Consider the following 6494-nt stretch of genomic DNA (forward strand, 5'->3'; position numbering starts at 1 on the left):
TGATTGTGAGCACAGTTTGTGCCCCAGCCCCCTCACTGTTGAGTCCCTATGTCCCTGCAGCTCCCTGGCTCCTTTCCTAAGACGACACTTGTAAGACCCGTTCCTACCAGCTGGCTGGCTGAGCTGTTCAGACAGTGCTGCTAATAATGCCAAAATGACGGTTTCCAGCTCTAGGTGAGCCCTTGGGGCATCTTGACTTAGTGGCCTGGCTGCTCTGGACAGGGAGGTTCCTGAGGCTTTGTCGTGCCTGGTGTCCTCTGCACATGTTCTGGGGGCTGTGTCCCCTCCCTGGGCTCAGCTTGATTAAGCTCCCTGGGCAGGTGAGGTACATGTAACGGGTGACTCTGTGAACTGCAGGGGTCTGTAGCATGCGGTGCTTTGGCAGATGCTTCATTTCTGAGAGCAGCTGCAGTGGAGAGTTAGTGGTCTGTGGGAGGAGGGGTTTCCACTGGGGCATATTTTTAAGCTTTTACTGAATAACCATGTCTGTGATTTATTTCTCAAGCCATTTTCAGAGTGTCCCATCTGGGTGTGTTTAACAGCTGGAGCTGTTAGAATGGGTGATCAAATAGAGGTTCTGAAATGGGGAGTTAATATTCTTTTTAGAATGACGTCATATGAAATAATCATCAGAAGCATTGCTCCTTGTCAGTTATCAGCTGCTTAAATCTGATTCTCTTCCCTACCTATGAGCTGTTCCATATATGTATTTATGGCAAGGATGTTTATCTGTACCTATGAGGCAAATCTACACGTGAGCCCAGCATTGGTGTTACCCATAAAAAATTCTTTCCGCCCCAAAGGAAATTCCACCAGCCCGAGGATGGGCAATGTCCGAGGGAACACGGATGTGGCCTTGGTTCTCTGGTGGCTGACAAAGGAAGGGATGAGGGCTGCAGAGGTTGAGGCTCGTGGGCTGCTGCCCTCCCCCAGTGGCCAGACCACTGGACGGATGCAGTACAGAAGCTGTTATTCTGGATAGTTCTGCAGAAACCTTTTCCTCCCTGCCCTGGCATTGAATGGGGGGAGGAAGGTGTGGACTGTTTGATGTTACGCCACTGAAGGGGACAATGCTACTCCTTTTGCTTGACACCTCTCAGATATTCATGTGATTTTTCTGGCCAAGTTTGGGAAACTGATTTATTCAGCCTGATGCACTCCCCTGTGGGAACAAGAGCCCCCAGAGTGCAGGTGGGCGCCTCCACTTTGGTCTTCATTCCAACTCCTCTCTTGTGGAACCTCTCTGCTAAGAAGTGAGCCTAAAAGGCCTTCTGAGCCACGCTCAGAGAGGAGGAGGTGGTTAGAGTCTTGTTTTAGCCAGCTGGCAGTTTACTCTACAGCTCTTCAAGCCTGCACCAAATCTTTGCAATTGGGCTCTGTAATTTGATGGCTCTCACCATTTGACTGTCAACATTTTCTCCCTTTCTTATTTCTGAAGAAAGCTTTCGAATTTAGATTATACAGTATTGGCACAGTCTGCCCTTTTGGGTAAGAAGCTGAGAGGGAAGGCTGCTTCCAGTAATAAGGAAACTCACACAAAGGTAGTCAGTAGCAGACTCTTAACAGCACCGTCCCTGTGTGGGCTTGAATCACCATCTTTCCGGTTAATAGCTACAGGATTAGCACATGGCTGCAAAGCCACTGGCCAGTAGGACACTCGCCCTCTGCCAGTCTCAGTGCAGGATACTCACCAGACTGCATGCTGGGTAAAGCCTTCACAGCTGAGTGGTGTGGAGTAGCAGAAGTGTGCTGTGCCCATAACCCAGTGGTCAAGGGATGAAAATGGTTCTCTGCCAGCTGTAGAGACTTGGAAGATCCCAGCCTGCCCCACTTCTGCTGCAAGTCTGAGTCAAAAACTTTGTAACTATTTGATTGTTTTGGCAATTTTACCCTCATCCTCGTCTTTCTTCTTATTAATAAACACAAAAGGATTGGCCCAGTGGGCTCTTTTGGGTAAGACCTTCTGGGTACCATGACCTGGGGCTGTGGCAGGTCGTTTGGAACTGGAAGAACCTGGGTGGATTTGGTGAGATTGGTTTACGTCTGTGTGAGGAGGATACGGGCTGTGGCACAAGGGAAGTTGGGGTGTGCAAGAAAACTGCTTGTGTGACTTCTTGCTGGCCAGGCTGGCAACAGATGTGCTCTTTGTGACTGGTTTGGTGCCATGTGGGGAGAACACCCAGTGCTGAGCTGTAAGCAGCCCTGTGTAGCAAAGGGGTGTTGCACCCCCATCCCCAGAAGAAGGGGACGCCTGCTGGAGGCCTCAGTGGGTGAGCCCAGAACACCTGTGCCCAGCCCCACAGAGACTGACACAGGAGACAGGACATGCTCATGGCAGGACCCAGGGCTCATTAAAAGGGTGGCCTCTACGCCAAGCAGAGGAGCCTGGCTGAGGTCGTGGAATCAGGAGACAAAGACCATACACCCAGGTGGCTGATTGGCCAGAAGGGCCCACCTGCTGCTTTGACATGACCCCAGAGGTGGAGATGACCCTCCTGCTTACCTGCTACTCAGAGGTCCTGGACTGACCTGAGCTCTCTGCCCCTCTATGAAGTCACTCCAGGGAAGGTCCTGATCTGCTGGCTGCCAGCTACCTGTGCATCCCAGACCTACCCAGGGGTCCAGTACCGGCCTGAGCCTACAGCTCTGCTGTCACTGCACTAGCCCAATGACGTAGGCATGCCCGACTTTCCAGACCTGATGGCGGCGACTTACCCAGAAGACATAGAACTGCCCAACCTCCCAGATAACACGGAGTGGGACCTTGAGACAAGGGAGGTGGAGGTCGGAAGCAGCCGGGGGAACGGCCCATCAGAGCCCATGTCGATGTGTTTTGGGGGATCCCCACTGACCAGAGCTGGTGTGCCTGTGCCCCCTCCCCATCTCCTTTGCCTCTCCCAACCCTGAGTGCCTTGGTGGTGTGCTTGGGGCTGTACCCTGCCTCAGGGAAAACCCACTGGCAAACTGTTTGAACCGCTCCGCCCTGCCCCTGGCCCAGGGCTCTTATATTGTTTGGACTGCCCCGCCTGCGAACAAGCTGCTGAGGCTGATTAAACGCCGCCCAGCCCTGCCCCAGGCCCAGGGCTTCTGCACAGACTGGTTGTGTAGAGGCTGAGTCTGACTAATGGACTGCCCTAGGGCTGGGGCTTCTACCTTGACTGCCCACCTGCAGCCCTGTTAAATGGGACTGGGGCCCATGGAGACTGTTGTCTGCCCAGAACCAGGCAGTGCCTTGGTTTGGAGAGGTCTTGTGGCCTGCTCCACCCCAGAGGGGGTGCACAGGCCTGACCCAACCTCTACACCCAGTTTGAAGCAATTTGCCCTGGTTAGGCTCTCTCAGCTGTGCCCAGAGTATCCTCCTGTCTTCCAGACACATGAAGAGAGAGAGAGATCCAGTGTATGGAGAGGTTCCTGGCCACCCTATCCCAGTGACCCCTGCCTGCCTTGGGGACAGGTGCTTCTCGGCCCAGGTTAGGTAGGGTCGGCTGGGATATCTCGGCACAGCGAATTCAACACACTGCATGAGTCCAGGAAAGGTGGTATCATTGCACGTGGGCTCTCCATGGGCCCTCTTCTCTGCAACAGTGAGGTCCTGGGTGTCCTCCTCACCCCGGCTGCCACCCTCAGCCACCCCCTCCCAGACAGCCACCCACCCAAAGCTCCTCCTTCACAGGCCAGCTCTGCGCCTTGGCTGTGCGGGGAGGAACCAATGGTCACATGGCAGCTCCACCCAGGCGCAGCCTGTGTCTCCCAGGACAGGACAGAGCAGGCCCGGCTCAGGCAGTGCTGCTGCGTTAGCTCAGTGGGTTTATTGAGGACACAGGCACAGCTGACAGCAGGGTCACTGGAACAGCCTGGCCCAGAGCTCCTGGTGCAGGGCTGGGAACGTCTCACCAGGGAAGAACTTCCCCTTCCCAGTTCCCAAAGGCCCCATTGTCCTTCTCGCAGAGCGTGGAGAGCACGTGCAGCATCCCTCGGACACTCGCCTCCGCCGTCAGTAGAGCCTGCGGGGGGAAGCAGAGTTAGGGGGGAGCCTGCCCTGGGACTGACTCAGGACACCAGGGGCCCACAGGCAGGGTCCAGCTGGCATTCCCTTGAATTGTCCCACACCCGAGTGGCATGAATTTTCTCATGTGTGTCGAGGTGAGGGGGTGCAACACGCAGCTGACGTGTGACTCCTCCCCTTCACCCTGGTGCACATAACACAATTCATGTGGTGGGAGAGCGGCCAAGGGGTCTGAGTGGGGGATGGGCTCCGGGCTGGGACAGAGGGTTGGGGTACAGAAGTTTAAGGGCTCTGGTTGGGAGTTTGGGCTTTAGGGAGGTGCCGGACATTAGGGATTTGGGCTGCCGGAAGGGAGCTCTGGGTGTGGAAGATGCTCAGGACTGGGGTGGGTGTGAGGATGGGGGTCCAGTCTCTGAGCTGGGGTGCTGGAGTGGGTTTAGGCTCTGGGTAGGGAGTGGGGTGTAGAAGGGGTCCAGGGTCACGGCTGAGAGTTGGGCTTTTGGGTACATGAGGACTCTGGGTGGAGAAAAACAGATGCTGCCGGCTGTGGGTGCTCTGCTTATCAGCTGGGCAGCATTTGAATTTCTCCTGGATGGCCACTCCAGCACTCAGCTTCTGGGAAGCACTCGTGAGAACAAAACACTCCTGTGGGCTGCACTCTCTCATGCTCTCAATGATGACAGCAACCCACAGAGATGCGGGTATAGCTGCCCTTTGATAAGCCACTGATGCTGAGGCCTCCAGTGAGCTGTGACAGGTGAGCACACCTGAGAGCCGTGCTGAGGCTGCTCTCGGTTATGCAGGGTCTGGTTGGTTAGGGAAAAGTGGAAATGTGACATTGATGCTCCTTTTGGTTTTCCCATAACTTTTCCAGACGCAGTGAGGATCTGGCCCCCCTTCAGTTGAACTGGGGATGGTCTGTAAATGGGGTATGCCCACCCTTAGAAAGGGGTAGAATTAACAGCTCCTCAGTGACCCTTCCCTGAGCTAACACTGGCTCGACTGGCGCTGAGCTGCACCCGGCCCATCACTGCATGGGGATTTCTCTGGCGGGAGACAGGCACAACAGAAAGTTCCTCACCGGATGGGAACTCGGATCGAAAGCTGTGACCTTCCACAGCTGGAAGTGGTGTTGTACGCAGGGGAGGGAGAAAATGGCAGTGGGTGAAATAAGACTATCATACTTCCCCTTTATAAAGCTATGGTATCCCCACATCTTGAGTACTGTGTGCAGATGTGGTCTCCTCACCTCAGAAAAGATATATTGGCGTTAGAAAAAGTTCAGAAAAGGGCAACTAAAATGATTAAGGGTTTGGAAGGGGTCCCACATGAGGAGAGGCGACAGAGACTGGGACTTTTTAGTCTAGAAAAGAGGAGAGTGAGGGGCGATATGATAGAGGTAGATACAATCATGAATGGAGTGGAGAAAGTGGACACAGAAAAGTTATTTACTTGTTCCCATACTAAAAGAAGTAGAGGACATCAAATGAAATTAATGGGTAGCAGGTTCAAAACTAATAAAAGAAAGTTTTTCTTCACACAGGGCACAGTCAACCTGTGGAACTCCTTTCCAGAGGAGGCTGTGAAGGCCAGGACTCGAACAGAGTTTAAAAAAGAGCTTGATAAATATTTGGAGGTGAGGTCCATAGATGGCTGTCAGCAAGGGGTAAGGGATGGTGCTGAGCCTTTTGTGGAAGGCGGGAGACGGATGGCAAGGGACAAATTGCTTGACCGTTGTCTTCGGTTCACCTCCTCTGGGGCAGCTGGCACTGGCTACTGTTAGCAGACAGGATACTGGGCTACATGGACCTTTGCTCTGACTCAGTATGGCCGTTCTTATGTTCACCTTATCGACTGGGTAAGGGCAGCTATGTTCTTATGTTATTTCTTAACAGCCTTTCTGTGGGCACTGCTGAGCAGGGACCCCAGGGGGTCTAGGGTGGGACAGCCACATGGACACCTGCCTCAGGCCCTGTTGCTGGTGCTGCAGACTGATCTATTGCTCTCAGTGTCAGAGAGAGGGGAGTGTGACATTCAACCCCACAGGCAAGTGTCTGCCCCTTTCCCAGCTGTGCACAGCCCAGCTCATCCCAGCTGCTGGGAGAGACCAGAGCCCCTGAGACAGCGTTGGGGACAGGCCCTTCTCTCAGAGGTAGCTGCCCATGTGAGTGGCTGCAGCTGAGCCAGGGCTGCCCCCACCTCGTCCCCATGTCTGGCTGGGGTGCTGCACCCCGGCTGTGTTTGGGGCCCTGCTCACCCCAGGAAGGCACACTGCAGGGAACAGGAGTGAGAGTAGCACTGCCGGGCCAAATCTGCCCATCCTGTGTCGCTGGCCAACCAGTGAGTTGCAGAAAGGTTCCTGGTAGGGTTGACTTTGGGACATATGAAAAACTTGTAACAGGAGAAGATGAGGTGGCCGAGTGGTTAAGGCGATGGACTACTAATCCATTGCGCTCTGCACGCATGGGTTCAAATCCCATCCTCATTG

At 54.3% G+C, this 6494-nt stretch overlaps 1 non-coding gene across 1 annotated transcript; it reads left to right on the top strand.

Moving 5' to 3' along the window:
• Positions 1-6412: 6412 nt before the first annotated feature.
• On the top strand, positions 6413-6494 carry TRNAS-ACU (transfer RNA serine (anticodon ACU)). The gene has a single exon. It is a non-coding gene; the product is annotated as a tRNA-Ser (tRNA).

This window comes from Carettochelys insculpta, unplaced genomic scaffold, assembly GCF_033958435.1.
Source record: "Carettochelys insculpta isolate YL-2023 unplaced genomic scaffold, ASM3395843v1 scaffold_0035, whole genome shotgun sequence".
NCBI classification, from domain to species: domain Eukaryota; kingdom Metazoa; phylum Chordata; order Testudines; family Carettochelyidae; genus Carettochelys; species Carettochelys insculpta.